The following is a 16,957-nucleotide window of genomic DNA, read 5'->3' as shown; positions in this document are numbered from 1 at the left end:
AGAATAAAAGATGTGACTTTAGGAGACAAATTTCCTGCTTGCAAGTGTTCAATGTTTCATCATCTGTTCAGAGCTGAAAGTTTAGAAAGTAGAAGTTTAGAAAATGAAAGTCAAACAGCTGAACCAACAGGAAGCAGCTTCACAACAGTCAAATACAAACAGTGACAAGATTGAATGAGAAAATGAAACAACACTGTAAAGAACCTGAACTGACTCAAACTGTCAACATTGTGATTTGAACACATCAGAAATAACCAAACAGCAGAGTCAGCCAAACTTTATTTCTATCTCTGATTCTGACACATATGATCTCTTGTATAACGGAGAGATGGTCTTCTGGTCAGGGATGGAATTTTGGGTGGGGGCATTTCCCTTGCACTGTTTTGTATGGAGTCAGAACAATCTCATAATGAATGAACTCTCGTGGGGGCTTTCGTACTCATATTTTGCAGTGTCGTAGTCGTATTTCGGACTTTGCAAATGTGATTTTGAGGCACACTTGTAAGATAAATTTACGGAGCATACAAATTGCTGAATGTGCAGTTATGAAATCTGTGTGTTGAATTTTGAGAATGATCTCATGTTGCAGTTCAGCCAACATCACCATTGGCTGATAAAGCTGTCAATCAATCGCATGGAGAGACTCAACCTCAACCTGTCAGTAACATTTATCTGACTATCCCCTTGTTGTAAATCATGCAATGTCACTGAATGAGTGGAAGCATCCTGCTTAGCAAAGTTAAATGTTTGAATGAACATAAACTATGTGACCGTATGTTACATGCCATCTTTGTGAAAGGTGTTTATTGTTGCCATAGTGACGACGGTCACCAACGGTTTAAGTGTGGAGAAATGTAAGGGGCCACATGAATGGCTGATGAATCTGTCAATCAAAAACATACATTTGATTGACAGCTTTACCAGCCAATGGTGACGTTTGTTGGAGGCTGAAGTGTGCGACTTAAATTTGACTGGAGCCTCCATCTGTTAGCTCTGGCAGGTAAGTCCACTCTAAAACCAGTCAAACTGTCAACTACACAACCTCCAAAAGTTCTACACACAAAACATAACTCATCATTAATGATATATTTGAAGAAACATGAATAGCTGAATGTGGAAATCATACTCAAATATGCAGAATCTATTCTGATCTATGTCATCTTTAATGGATTATAAGGATGGGTTCAAAATTAAATATATAAATAAATAGTTGATTTTCCCGATTCTGACTGATCTTCATTTGAATGATCTGATATCAGTCCACAGAATCCTGAGACTGATATTTAACATAGCTGGGAGATCAGCGAGGCAGACGGAGCAAACATGTTTCCTGCAGCAGAGAGAGGAGGGCAACGGGGCAACTGCTCCCCCAGCAGACCAGCCCTTAGAGCCAATCCTTATCTTAGTGTGGAACCAAACCACTGCAGCTGATTGGACTAAAGCTTTGCTACACAATCACAGCAAAATGGATGTTTTCCTGAGGTGCTGATGTTTACATTAGGTATGTTTGGAGCCACCTTATTTCCACTGCTGCAGTGTGTTGCTCATGTACATTCATGTAACTGCTTTGGGGTCAGTGGTTCATGTAAACATTATTATTCTAATAATGGACCAGGTGGGAAGGTTCCTTGGAAAATGAAAGCATTAGTTCTGACAATCTGTTTGATATTCAAACTAAATTGGCATTATGACTGAAATATCCCAAACTCAACCAATACAGCCATGTTACATGTGGATGAAATTAATATTCTATATTTGTGATTTCTCTGATATTTTCATTCATAAATGATGTTGGGATATTACAGATATTATAAACAAACTGTTCCTAAAGCAGAGAGATAAACGGTCTCTGGATGTTTGGAGGAAACCAAAATGAAGAACCTACTGTCTTAATAAGAACACTTACAGTGTGGAACCTTACATTAAGCATAAGTGAACTAAAAGACAAAGATCATTATGGACAGTTGTGTTCAGGAACACTTCCATTAGTCCCAGAAACAGGGAGCTTTAATGCCACACCTGAGGAAGACCGGATTTGTTCACTATGCAAACTGGATGAAGTAGAAAGTCAGATCCATGTTTTGTTTTTGTCATAGTCCACTCCTGGTTCTCCCCTCCACCACCCACTCTACCTGCCTGCTTACCTCTCTTAATCAGGATAAACAGACTCATCTGTTCCTCCCAGACTCCCCTTAACCAGCTCCTCCACTCTGCCTCTCTGCCAGATTGTCTTTGCATTACGCTCAGCTTTCCCGACGGACCTCCTGGGGCCTAACCTGCCTTCGGCCCCAGACCACTACTCCTCATCTCTGCCCCGGTAACCTGACCTGCTGCCTGTCTCTAGACTCTGCCTCTGCCTGCCGTCTGTTTGGGCTATTGCACGTAGTCAATAAAGTTCTCAGCTGTTCCAGTCTAGACTTGTGCCATTCTTGGGTGAGAGAGCGAACCCATTACAGTTTTGTTGTTCTGTGTATGAGCACCTCAGAGGTGTTTTTGTTGGCAAAAGGGTTTATATTTGTGTTGATTTCTTTGACTTTGGATGATTCTAAGAAACATTGAAATAAGATTTTAATATTTCAAATTAATATATGATGTCCCCTTTCAAAAACATTAGATTAATGTTTTCTATTCCAATGTCAATTTGAAATAAACTTTTTCAAAAGCTATTTTTTGAACCATTTAACAGTTAAATGTCTAAGACCTGAAGAGGATTTTCCCTCATAAATATAAACCTGTCTGCAGGTCAGAGTCACCACAACTGTAACATCATATTAATCTGAGAGCAGAAATAAAACATGAGTCTGACCTCAGAGTCTCCAGTCTGCAGTGAGGACTCTCCAGAAAACCACACAGATCCTTCAGTCCTGAATCCTTCAGGTTGTTCAGACTCAGGTCCAGTTCTCTGAGATGGGAGGGGTTGGACTTCAGAGCTGAGACCAGAGAAGAACAGCTGATCTCTGACAAAATGCAGCCTTCTAACCTGAGTAAAGAATAAAAGATGTGACTTTAGGAGACAAAGTTCCTGCTTGAAAGCGTTAAATGTTTCAGCATTTGTTCAGAGCTGAAGGTTTAGAAAGTAGAAGTTTAGAAAATGAAATTCAAACAGCTGAACCAACAGGAAGCAGCTTCACAACAGTCAAATACAAACAGTGAAAAGATTTAATGAAAAAATGAAACAACACTGTAAAGAACCTGAACTGACTCAAACTGTCAACATTGTGATTTTAAGACATCAGAAATAACCAAACAGCAGAGTCAGCCAAACTTTATTTCTATCTCTGATTCTGCCACATATGATCTCTATTGTAACGCAGAGATGGTCTTCTGGTCAGGGATGGAATTTTGGGTGGGGGCATTCCCCTTGCACTTTTTTGTATGGAGTCAGAACAATCTCATAATGAATGAACTCTCGTGGGGGCTTTCGTAGTCGTATTTCACAGTTTTGTACTCGTATTTCGGACTTCACAAATGTGATTTTGAGACACACTTGTAAGAAAAACTTACGGAGCATACAAATTGCTGAATGTGCAGTTATGAAATCTGTGTGTTGAATTTTGAGACTGATCTGACGTTGCAGTTCAACCAACATCACCATTGGCTAATAAAGCTGTCGATCAATCACATGGAGAGACTCAACCTCAACCTGTCAGTAACATTTATCTGACTATCCCCTTGTTGTAAATCATGCAATGTCACTGAATGAGTGGAAGCATCCTGCTTAGCAAAGTTAAATGTTTGAAATAAACTATGTGACTGTATGTTACATGCCACCTTTGCGAAGTGTTGTTTATTGTTGCCATAGTGACGACGGTCGCCAACGCTTTAAGTGTGGAGAAATGTAAGGGGCCACATGAATGGCTGATGAATCTGTCAATCAAAAACATACATTTGATTGACAGCTTTTTCAGCCAATGGTGACGTTTGTTGGACGCTGAAGTGTGCAACTTAAGTTCGACTGGAGCCTCCATCTGTTAGCTCTGGCAGGTAAGTCCACTCTAAAACCAGTCAAACTGTCAACTACACAACCTCCTAAAGCTCTACACAGAAAACATAACTCATCATTAATGATATATTTGAAGAAACATGAATAGCTGAATGTGGAAATCATACTCAAATATGCAGAATCTATTTTGATCTATGTCATCTTTAATGGATTATAAGAATGGGTTCAAAATGAAATATATAAATAAATTGTTGATTTTCCCGATTCTGACTGATCTTCATTTGAATGATCTGATATCAGTCCATAGAATCCTGAGACTGATATTTAACATAGCTGGGAGATCAGCGAGGCAGACGGAGCAAACATGTTTCCTGCAGCAGAGAGAGGAGGGCAACGGGGCAACTGCTCCCCCAGCAGACCAGCCCTTAGAGCCAATCCTTATCTTAGTGTGGAGCCAAACCACTGCAGCTGATTGGACTAAAGCTTTGCTACACAATCACAGCAAAATGGATGTTTTCCTGAGGTGCTGATGTTTACATTAGGTATGTTTGGAGCCACCTTATTTCCACTGCTGCAGTGTGTTGCTCATGTACACTCATGTAACTGCTTTGGGGTCAGTGGTTCATGTAAACATTATTATTCTAATAATGGACCAGGTGGGAAGGTTCCTTGGAAAATGAAAGCATTAGTTCTTAAAAATCAGTTTGATACTCAAACTAAATTGGCATTATGACTGAAATATCCCAAACTCAACCAACAGAGCCATGTTACATGTGGATGAAATTAATATTCTATATTTGTGATTTATCTGATATTCTCATTCATAAATGATGTTGTGATATTACAGATATTATAAACAAACTGTTCCTAAAGCAGAGAGATAAACGGTCTCTGGATGTTTGGAGGAAGCCAAAATGAAGAACCTACTGTCTTAATAAGAACACTTACAGTGTGGAACCTTACATTAAGAATAAGTGAACTAAAAGACAAAGCTCATTATGGACAGTTGTGTTCAGGAACACTTCCATTAGTCCCAGAAACAGGGAGCTTTAATGCCACACCTGAGGAAGACCGGATTTGTTCACTATGCAAACTGGATGAAGTAGAAAGTCAGATCCATGTTTTGTTTTTGTCATAGTCCACTCCTGGTTCTCCCCTCCACCACCCACTCTACCTGCCTGCTTACCTCTCTTAATCAGGATAAACAGACTCATCTGTTCCTCCCAGACTCCCCTTAACCAGCTCCTCCACTCTGCCTCTCTGCCAGATTGTCTTTGCATTACGATCAGCTTTCCCGACGGACCTCCTGGGGCCTAACCTGCCTTCGGCCCCAGACCACTACTCCTCATCTCTGCCCGGTAACCTGACCTGCTGCCTGTCTCTAGACTCTGCCTCTGCCTGCCGTCTGTTTGGGCTATTGCACATAGTCAATAAAGTTCTCAGCTGTTCCAGTCTAGACTTGTGCCATTCTTGGGTGAGAGAGCGAACCCATTACAGTTTTGTTGTTCTGTGTATGAGCACCTCAGAGGTGTTTTTGTTGGCAAAAGGGTTTATATTTGTGTTGATTTCTTTGATTTTGGATGATTCTAAGAAACATAGAAATAAGATTTTAATATTTCAAATTCATATACAATGTCCCCTTTCAAAAACATTAGATTCATGTTTTCCATTCCAATGTCATTTTCAAATAAACTTTTTCAAAAGCTATTTTCAACCATTTAACAGATAAATGTCTAAAAGCTGAAGAGGATTTTCCCTCATAAATATAAACCTGTCTGCAGGTCAGAGTCACCACAACTGTAACATCATATTAATCTGAGAGCAGAAATAAAACATGAGTCTGACCTCAGAGTCTCCAGTCTACAGTGAGGACTCTTCAGAAAACCACACAGATCCTTCAGTCCTGAATCCTCCAGGTCATTCCAACTCAGGTCCAGTTCTCTGAGATGGGAGGGGTTGGACTTCAGAGCTGAGACCAGAGAAGAACAGCTGATCTCTGACAAACTGCAGCTCTCCAACCTGAGTAAAGAATAAAAGATGTGACTGTAGGAGACCAAGTTCCTGGTTCAAAGGGTTTCATCATCTGTTCAGAGCGAATTATGTTTTAGTGAAGGGACTTGTGGTAGCTGATTTTATTTCTGTGGTTTGGGAAAGAAGGCAAAATATTTTTCTTTGGTTGATTGTTTTGTTTAAAAATGTACCATTATGACTTGAGAAAAGGAAAAAAATGTATTTGTGTATGTTTATATGCAGATATATGAGAGTTTAGGTTGTTACAACAGCCACTGGATGATTAAATACTCTTATAAACCCATGTGGGTTGGACATTTTTATGAATGACACGCAAATAAATTAATAAATGAAATAAACCACAGACTCAAATCTGCATACTAACATACAAATATATATGAATATATGATGTCCCCTTTCAAAAACATTAGATTAATGTCTTCCATTCCGATGTCATTTTGAAATAAACTTTTTCAAAAGCTATTTTCAACCATTTAACAGTTACATTTCTAAAACATGAAGAGGATTTTCCCTCATAAATATAAAACTGTCTGCAGGTCAGAGTCACCACAACTGTAACATCATATTAATCTGAGAGCAGAAATAAAACATGAGTCTGACCTCAGAGTTTCCAGTCTACAGTGAGGACTCTTCAGAAAACCACACAGATCCTTCAGTCCTGAATCCTGCAGGTCGTTCAGCTCCAGTTCTCTGAGATGGGAGGGGTTGGACTTCAGAGCTGAGACCAGAGAAGAACAGCTGATCTCTGACAAACTGGAGTTGTCAAATCTGAATAAGGAATAAAAGATGCAGATACAATCATTGATAATCAGTCAGAAATGCTCAGAAGACTTTAAAGTAAAGTGCCACCACATTCTGTCTGGATGTTTGAAGTGTTTCTTTCGTGTAATTGTCATTTCAGCCACTGGAGGCTGAAGTTCAGCAGCTCCTCACTCTAAAACAAAGTGATTCCCTCAGCTGACCTGCGGCTGCAGTGGAATACAGGACATACTTGTGTGTAGGAATACAGCAGTTGGCTGCTTCATAAATATGTGGCAGCAAAGGAAAGTTCTGCTTTGACGTGAAGAGGAAGCTCTAAAATCTTCTAAATGAAGAACATTTCAACATGTGTGGGACTGTTTGTTTTCAAAGTGTGTAGAAGAGCTTTTTGATGTTGACTCCGTCCACAGCAGCTCATCACTCAGCTTCTGTACCGCTGCTCTGAACTCCATCTACTGCAGTAACACACTGACTGAGTATGACCACACCACAAAGAAACACAACTATCACTGTGCTGCACATGATCTCTGCTCAGTGCAGGGAAACCTGTGGTGGAGCTCCAATCCTTTGGAAATAACAGCTTTCAGAGCACAGGGGGGCCACGGCCACGTGTCTGAAAGCCCCATGAGGGCTGGAGTCTCAACAACACAACTGACTCTGGTCCTCAGCTCCACACCCTCCAAGTCTGAAGACATTTATTAGGACATTAGATTCAGCGGTGGATTAAAGATCTACCACAGTGGACTGACCTCAGAGTCTCCAGTCTACAGTCTGGACTCTCCACAAGATCACGCAGCTCCTCCACATCTGGATCCTGCAGGAGGTTTCCTCTCAGGTCCAGTTCTCTGAGATGGGAGGGGTTGGACTTCAGAGCTGAGGCCAGAGAAGAACAGCTGATCTCTGACAACCAACAGCATCTCAACCTGGAAAAGAACAAATCATGGAGATCAGATGACTGATAATCAGTCAGAAATGTCCTGATCCAGTACTTCTCCAACTTCTCAATCTCATCACCCACTTTAACATCACAAATGTTGCTGGTCCACATCATACTTTGTTCCAATACAAAGACCAAGAGCAAGATTTGGTCCTGGTTTCTGTCTGGAGATCAAACATGTGAAACCAACTCTTTGGTTCCTGGAAGACTTTTCCTGATTAATATATTGAACAGGTAAATTCAAGTTTTGGAAAACACTGACAACATTTATTATTATTATTAGAACAACTGGAAACATGAAACAACAGCGATTTTGAATACATTCAAAAGTGAATACATTCAAAAGTGAATACATTCAAGTTAAATGTGAATATACATTCTGGATTAAACAAATTTACAACAGCAAGTAAACAGACCTCAGAATCTGCAGTCTACAATCTGGACTCTTCAGAAAACCACACAGATCCTTCAGTCCTGAATCCTGCAGGTCATTGTTGTGACTCAGGTCCAGTTCTCTGAGATGGGAGGGGTTGGACTTCAGAGCTGAGACCAGAGAAGAACAACTGATCTCTGACAAACTGCAGCCCATCAACCTGAGTAAAGAATAAAAGATGTGACTTTAGGACACAAAGTTCCTGCCTAAAAGCGTTCAATGTTTCATCATCTGTTCAGAGCTGAAGGTTTAGAAAGTAGAAGTTTAGAAAATGAAAGTCCAACAGCTGAAACACCTGAAATTGAGCTCCGGTAGGTAAGTCCACTCTAAAACCAGTCGAAACAGTCTGCAAACAAGCTGCAAAAGTTCTACACAGAAAACCAAACTTATCATGAATGATATATTTGAAGATGACATGTCTTGGCCTGACGTTGGACCAACACATGACATTTAACCCAGCTGTCAGTGTTTTAGCTCAGTCTGCAGGTAGAGCCCTGAACAAGCCCTGCAAAGAAAATAAAAACTTGTCAGCCAGAAAAAGTCTCTATTTCATTCTTCACCAGCAACAGAGAATTTCCACAACAGAAATGACACACAAATGTGTCTACAGTAGTGGACTAACAATGGTCAGTGGAACTCCTCTAATGGGCTGTTGTCACAAGGAGCTTTGTGAACACTCCTACAGAGGTTAAATACCTGGGTCCAACTCCACTGTCTGTCAGACTAGTGAGGACTAGTCAGACCGATGGGTTGAACTGATGAAGCCCCTGAGATAAGAGGCCAAACATCTTCTTAGACAAACTAAGTGCAGTTGCTTTCAATTCGACACGCAAATAAATAAATAAATGAAAAAAACCACAAACCACAATCTGCATGTTAACATACAAATATTCATTAAGATATGATGTCCCCTTTCAAAAATACAAGATTGATTGATAAACTGCTTGCAATTAAAATGTAATTTTCAAATTAATAGAAATCTGTTTTCCAAAGTTACTTTCAAACCATTTAACAGTTTAAATGTCTAAAACCTGAAGAGGATTTTCCCTCATAAATATAAACCTGTCTGCAGATCAGAGTCACCACAACTGTAACATCATATTAATCTGAGAGCAGAAATAAAACATGAGTCTGACCTCAGAGTCTCCAGTCTACAGTGAGGACTCTTCAGAAAACCCCACAGATCCTTCAGTCCTGAATCCTCCAGGTCGTTCTGAATCAGGTCCAGTTTTCTGAGATGGGAGGGGTTGGACTTCAGAGCTGAGACCAGAGAAGAACAGCTGATCTCTGACAAACTGCAGCCCCACAACCTGAGTAAAGAAGAAAAGATGTGACTTTAGGAGACAAAGTTCCTGCTTGAAAGCGTCCAATGTTTCATCATCTGTTCAGAGCTGAAGGTTTAGAAAGTAGAAGTTTAGAAAATGAAATTCAAACTGCTGAACCAACAGGAAGCAGCTTCACAACAGTCAAATACAAACAGTGACAAGATTTAATGAGAAAATTAAACAACACTGTAAAGAACCTGAACTGACTCAAACTGTCATCATTGTGATTGTAACACATCAGAAATAACCAAACAGCAGAGTCAGCCAAACTTTATTTCTATCTCTGATTCTGCCACATATGATCTCTTGTATAATGCAGAGATGGTCTTCTGGTCAGGGATGGAATTTTGGGTGGGGGCATTTCCGTTGCACTTTTTTGTATGGAGATAGAACAATCTCATAATGAATGAACTCTCGTGGGGGCTTTCGTACTCACATTTTGCAGTGTCGTAGTCGTATTTCACAATTTTGTACTCGTATTTTGGACTTTGGACGCTGAAGTGCGTGACTTAAGTTCAACTGGAGCCCCCATCTGTTAGCTCTGGCAGGTAAGTCCACTCTAAAACCAGTCAAACAGTCAACTACACAACCTCCAAAAGTTCTACACAGAAAACAACTCATCATTAATGATATATTTGAAGAGACATGAATAGCTGAATGTGGAAATCATACTTAAATATGCAGAATCTATTCTGATCTATGTCATCTTTAATGGATTATAAGGATGGGTTCAAAATTAAATATATAAATAAATTGATGATTTTCCCGATTCTGACTGATCTTCATTTGAATGATTTGATATCAGTCCATAGAATCCTGAGACTGATATTTAACATAGCTGGGAGATCAGCGAGGCAGACGGAGCAAACATGTTTCTTGCAGCAGAGAGAGGAGGGCAACGGGGCAACTGCTCCCCCAGCAGACCAGCCCTTAGAGCCAATCCTTATCTTAGTGTGGAACCAAACCACTGCAGCTGATTGGACTAAAGCTTTGCTACACAATCACAGCAAAATGGATGTTTTCCTGAGGTGGTGATGTTTACATTAGGTATGTTTGGAGCCACCTTATTTCCACTGCTGCAGCGTGTTGGTCATGTACATTCATGTAACTGTTTTGGGGTCAGTGGTTCATGTAAACATTATTATTCTAATAATGGACCAGGTGGGAAGGTTCCTTGGAAAATGAAAGCATTAGTTCTGACAATCTGTTTGATATTCAAACTAAATTTGCATTATGACTGAAATATCCCAAACTCAACCAATAGAGCCATGTTACATGTGGATGATCTATTCTGTTGGCTAAGAAAGAAAAAATGTTCACGTTATGCTGAACATTGTTCCAAAACGGTGCTGGAAGTGGAGACTAATGGAGAACCAATACAAAACACAAGTGGTGAATATTAGGCCAAGTTGAATGTTGTTAATCTTGGGACAGTAATGCTGTCCTACACTGATCAGTATAAATGGCCTGATGTTGGACCAACACATGACATTTAACCCAGCTGTCAGTGTTTTAGCTCAGTCTGCAGGTAGAGCCCTGAACAAGCCCTGCAAAGAAAATAAAAACTTGTCAGCCAGAAAAAGTCTCTATTTCATTCTTCACCAGCAACAGAGAATTTCCACAACAGAAATGACACACTAATGTGTCTACAGTAGCGGACTAACAATGGTCAGTGGAACTCCTCCAATGGGCTGCTGTCATAAGGAGCTTTGTGAACACTCCTACAGAGGTTAAATACCTGGGTCCAACTCCACTGTCTGTCAGACTAGTGAGGACTGATGAACTGATGAAGCCCCTGAGATAAGAGGCCAAACATCTTCTTAGACAAACCTAAGTGCAGTTGCTTTCAATTCGACACGCAAATAAATAAATAAATGAAAAAAACCACAAACCACAATCTGCATGTTAACATACAAATATTCATTAAGATATGATGTCCCCTTTCAAAAATACAAGATTGATTGATAAACTGCTTGCAATTAAAATGTAATTTTCAAATTAATAGAAATCTGTTTTCCAAAGTTACTTTCAAACCATTTAACAGTTACATGTCTAAAACCTGAAGAGGATTTTCCCTCATAAATATAAACCTGTCTGCAGGTCAGAGTCACCACAACTGTAACATCATATTAATCTGAGAGCAGAAATAAAACATCAGTCTGACCTCAGAGTCTCCAGTCTACAGTGAGGACTCTTCAGAAAACCACACAGATCCTTCAGTCCTGAATCCTGCAGGTCATTCCAACTCAGGCTTAGTTCTCTGAGATGGGAGGGGTTGGACTTCAGAGCTGAGACCAGAGAAGAACAGCTGATCTCTGACAAACTGGAGTTGTCAAATCTGAATAAGGAATAAAAGATGCAGATAAAATCATTGATAATCAGTCAGATATGTTCAGAAGACTTTAAATCAAAGTGCCACCACATTCTGTCTGGATGTTTGAAGTGTTTCTTTAGTAATTGTCATTTCAGCCACTGGAGGCTGAAGTTCAGCAGCTCCTCACTCTAAAACAAAGTGATTCCCTCAGCTGGCCTGCGGCTGCAGTGGAATACAGGACATACTTGTGTGTAGGAATACAGCAGTTGGCTGCTTCATAAATATGTGGCAGCAAAGGAAAGTTCTGCTTTGACGTGAAGAGGAAGCTCTAAAATCTTCTAAATGAAGAACATTTCAACATGTGTGGGACTGTTTGTTTTCAAAGTGTGTAGAAGAGCTTTTTGATGTTGACTCCGTCCACAGCAGCTCATCACTCAGCTTCTGTACCGCTGCTCTGAACTCCATCTACTGCAGTAACACACTGACTGAGTATGACCACACCACAAAGAAATACAACTATCACTGTGCTCAGTGCAGGGAAACCTGTGGTGGAGCTCCAATCCTTTGGAAATAACAGCTTTCAGAGCACAGGGGGGCCACGGCCACGTGTCTGAAAGCCCCATGAGGGCTGGAGTCTCAACAACACAACTGACTTTGGTCCTCAGCTCCACACCTTCCAAGTCTGAAGACATTTATTAGGACATTAGATTAAAGATCTACCACAGCGGACTGACCTCAGAGTCTCCAGTCTACAGTCTGGACTCTCCACAAGATCACGCAGCTCCTCCACATCTGGATCCTGCAGGAGGTTTCCTCTCAGGTCCAGTTCTCTGAGATGGGAGGGGTTGGACTTCAGAGCTGAGGCCAGAGAAGAACAGCTGATCTCTGACAACCAACAGCATCTCAACCTGGAAAAGAACAAATCATGGAGATCAGATGACTGATAATCAGTCAGAAATGTCCTGATCCAGAACTTCTCCAACTTCTCAAACTCATCACCCACTTTAACATCACAAATGTTGCTGGTCCACATCATACTTTGTTCCAATACAAAGACCAAGAGCAAGATTTGGTCCTGGTTTCTGTCTGGAGATCAAACATGTGAAACCAACTCTTTGGTTCCTGGAAGACTTTTCCTGATTAATATATTGAACAGGTAAATTCAAGTTTTGGAAAACACTGACAACATTTATTATTATTATTAGAACAACTGGAAACATGAAACAACAGCGATTTTGAATACATTCAAAAGTGAATACATTCAAGTTAAATGTGAATATACATTCTGGATTAAACAAATTTACAACAGCAAGTAAACAGACCTCAGAATCTGCAGTCTACAATCTGGACTCTTCAGAAAACCACACAGATCCTTCAGTCCTGAATCCTGCAGGTCATTGTTGTGACTCAGGTCCAGTTCTCTGAGATGGGAGGGGTTGGACTTCAGAGCTGAGACCAGAGAAGAACAGCTGATCTCTGACAAACTGCAGTTCTTCAACCTGAGTAAAGAATAAAAGATGTGACTTTAGGAGACAAAAATCCTGCTTGAAAGCGTTCAATGTTTCATCATCTGTTCAGAGCTGAAGGTTTAGAAAGTAGAAGTTTAGAAAATGAAATTCAAACTGCTGAACCAACAGGAAGCAGCTTCACAACGGTTAATACAAACAGTGACAAGATTTAATGAGAAAATGAAACACTGTAAAGAACCTGAACTGACTCAAACTGTCATCATTGTGATTGTAACACATCAGAAATAACCAAACAGCAGAGTCAGCCAAACTTTATTTCTATCTCTGATTCTGCCACATATGATCTCTTGTATAATGCAGAGATGGTCTTCTGGTCAGGGATGGAATTTTGGGTGGGGGCATTTCCCTTGCACTTTTTTGTATGGAGCCAGAACAATCTCATAATGAATGAACTCTCGTGGGGGCTTTCGTACTCATATTTTGCAGTGTCGTAGTCGTATTTCACAATTTTGGACTTTGGACGCTGAAGTGTGTGACTTAAGTTCAACTGGAGCCCCCATCTGTTAGCTCTGGCAGGTAAGTCCACTCTAAAACCAGTCAAACAGTCAACTACACAACCTCCAAAAGTTCTACACAGAAAACAACTCATCATTAATGATATATTTGAAGAGACATGAATAGCTGAATGTGGAAATCATACTTAAATATGCAGAATCTATTCTGATCTATGTCATCTTTAATGGATTATAAGGATGGGTTCAAAATTAAATATATAAATAAATTGCTGATTTTCTCGATTCTGACTGATCTTCATTTGAATGATTTGATATCAGTCCATAGAATCCTGAGACTGATATTTAACATAGCTGAAACACCTGGAATTGAGCTCCGGTAGGTAAGTCCACTCTAAAACCAGTCGAAACAGTCTGCAAACAAGCTTCAAAAGTTCTACACAGAAAACCAAACTTATCATGAATGATATATTTGAAGATGACATGTCTCTGCCTGACGTTGGACCAACACATGACATTTAACCCAGCTGTCAGTGTTTTAGCTCAGTCTGCAGGTAGAGCCCTGAACAAGTCTGAACACTGTGCTCATCTGGGAGTTCATACTTTCACTCTGTTCTATAATGTGTGTGTGGGTGTGTGTGTGTGTGTGTGTGTGTGTGTGTGTGTGTGTGTGTGTGTGTCAGATGATGCTTCTGCTGTCTGGGGATTCTGTGAATATTCTCTTTGTAATACTCAGCATCATAGAGCTATTGGTTATCTTACAGCAGTACACAAATGGACCTCAGTGTTGGCTCTTCATGGTGATTTGGGTTGGGAGCCCTCGAGTATCAGACATAAGAGACAAATGCTCCAGCTGTGGAACAGATCTGTGAAGCTGCCTGATCATAGAATTACTAAAAAGATATTTCATTCTGACACTTTGGCCGAATCCCAAAGTTCACCCTATTCACTCCCACCAGCCCTTAACCTTCAAAAGGAAGTCACAAGGGGTATAGCTTTGCTTCTTCCCAAGGAATTGGGACACCACTTGCTATGTCACGGCATAGTTTACGTTACAGGCACGCAAGCGACTGGGTATTCCCAGCAGCAAAAAATTTTGTCAAAAAAAAAAAAAAAAAAAAAAACGCCAAAAAAAGTCTATGGTTGTGATCATTCTTTTAGATTTCGTCATGCTTCGGTGGATAAATAAACCAAGAGCTACAAAGAGAAGAATACAACATTGACATCTGTTGTCTCTTATTATTTATTTGTAGTTTTTTTTCCCCCTCAGACATCTCGCTCACGAACTGGCCCTACCTCAGGAAGTCAGAATCAGAAAACCTTCGATGTTAAGGGCTAGATTCATCGTCCCTACTCCTCATTATGCCCCCTTCCCCTACGTAAAAAAAGTTATTGGGACACCACTACCCTAACAGGAACGCGCAAAATGTCGGGGTAGGACTAAAATGTAGGGGTATGGGGTGTATTGGGACTGGGCCTTTGCATCACCATCCCTGGGTCATTGAGCTGAAATCAATATTCAGAGTGATTTATGTGATATTTTCCAAAATAAATGATGTTGTAGAATTAATATCAACATTAATATTATATTTCCAAAAGCAGAGAGATAAATGGTCTCTTGATGTTTGGAGGAAGCCAAAATGAAGAACCTACTGCCTTATAAAGAACTCTGTTATGACCTTTGGTCATCTGTATATATTGTTGTTTGCACTCCTTGTTCACAGGGTGGAGTCCACTCTGTATGTGCGTCCCATTTCCTGTTCAGGTGTAGAGATGGGATTGGCTGGTTCTCCTCTTTAAAAGGGAAGTTCTCCTGTACTGGGGAGACTCCTCCTCCTGCTCCCAGCTCTGGATCATGCTGGGCTGTGCATGTGTAGTTTTGTTGTACTTGTTTATGTTACAAATAGCAGTCTCAGTAGCTGTCATAGCTTTAGGGGAGGGAATTTGTTTTTGTCAATCTTGTTCTCCTATTTCATCGCCAGGGAGGTAGGGTTGTTTTTTTGTTTTTTTTTTCTTCAGGTTATATTTTTCAAACCTTACTTGACTATGATTAAAACTCATAAACAACAACAGAACAACAAACATACTCATTAAAGTAAAGACACAGTAACACAAACACTGTATAGTGATGCATTGATTCTGTTCTATGTTAAACCAATAGGTTGTGGTAGAAAACAAAACAGCAGAACAGCCCTTTACCTCCTGACAGGAAAGGGAGGGGGAAAGGAGTGTGAGTGAAAAAAAAAAACAAAAAACTGAAGAGTTAACAAATGAGTGGCAACTGTGAACTGGTGGAAGGAAAAAGCTACTGACACAAACAGCAAACAGAACAACAGAGAGGAGTGAGAGTGAGGGGAACAAAGAAAAGCTGTCCAGGTTCATTCAACTCTGCCTGCTAATCAAAGAGATGTTGAGAAAATAAGAAAGCAGCAACACGAGGAAGAGAACCAGCTGGATTCACTGGAGGTTTGGAAACCCATGGCCTGAGGAGTGGTGATGATCCCAGGAGTACCAAGGAGGAAAAAGGTGCCTGTATACTGGGACTCCATACCTGCCTGGGCTGGAGGAGCCCCACAACAGAGCTAAGTACAGTCCATCACTGTCCCCTCAACCATTTAACACACTGATCCACCATAAGTCCACTCACACACACTGAACCCCGGAGGAAGTGGAACCAGCTGGGCTAACACACACACACACACACCTCAAAACAAACTTTTACTCATCCTCATGCTGTTACACAGGAAGCTTGATCTGGACTAACCCACACATCCCTCCATTCTTTTTGGGGCATTGATGATTTAAGTTTTGTGTTGCCATGATTTGTGATAACAGGGTGAACTGTGTACTGTGATATTTTGTTTGTGTCTGTCGATTAACCTTCCGAGCAAATATTGCTTTGAGAGATTTTGATTTGTAGTGTGTATATTGGGTTACACATTACAGGTGCTTTTTTTTTAAGGAACCTCAATTGGATTTATGTATTAAAACCCCCTTTGAATTAGACTTCGCCTTGACATTTTCTCCACATATCTTTTTGTAGGTAGGAGTAACAGCTAGCCGGTGAATTTCTTTAAGTTACCCACACACCTAAATAATTACATCAAATCAGACAGGACAATAGTGTCTTTTGATCCAGCTCCTGTCTCCTGTCTGGCGCCCAACTACAGAGTGTGTTTGTAACCGTTTCTAGACCCAAAGCTAGAAGGTTCATTCATCCACAGATCATCATAT

At 40.4% G+C, this 16,957-nt stretch overlaps 1 protein-coding gene and 1 long non-coding RNA gene across 2 annotated transcripts in view; both read right to left on the bottom strand.

Moving 5' to 3' along the window:
- Nucleotides 1-16,957, bottom strand: part of LOC115053002 (NLR family CARD domain-containing protein 3-like) — a 237,659-nt gene that overhangs the window by 216,465 nt on the left and 4,237 nt on the right. The gene's annotated exons all lie outside the window — the stretch shown is intronic.
- LOC115053193 (uncharacterized) lies at nucleotides 9,357-11,653 on the bottom strand. Its single transcript, XR_003841427.1, has 3 exons — nucleotides 11,593-11,653; nucleotides 9,865-9,987; nucleotides 9,357-9,413 (listed from the first exon to the last, which is right to left on the bottom strand). It is a non-coding gene; the product is annotated as an uncharacterized LOC115053193 (long non-coding RNA).

The sequence above is a fragment of the Echeneis naucrates genome, chromosome 2 (genome assembly GCF_900963305.1).
Source record: "Echeneis naucrates chromosome 2, fEcheNa1.1, whole genome shotgun sequence".
In the NCBI taxonomy this organism is placed as follows: Eukaryota; Metazoa; Chordata; class Actinopteri; order Carangiformes; family Echeneidae; genus Echeneis; species Echeneis naucrates.
This window is presented reverse-complemented; position numbering and strand designations above follow the sequence as displayed.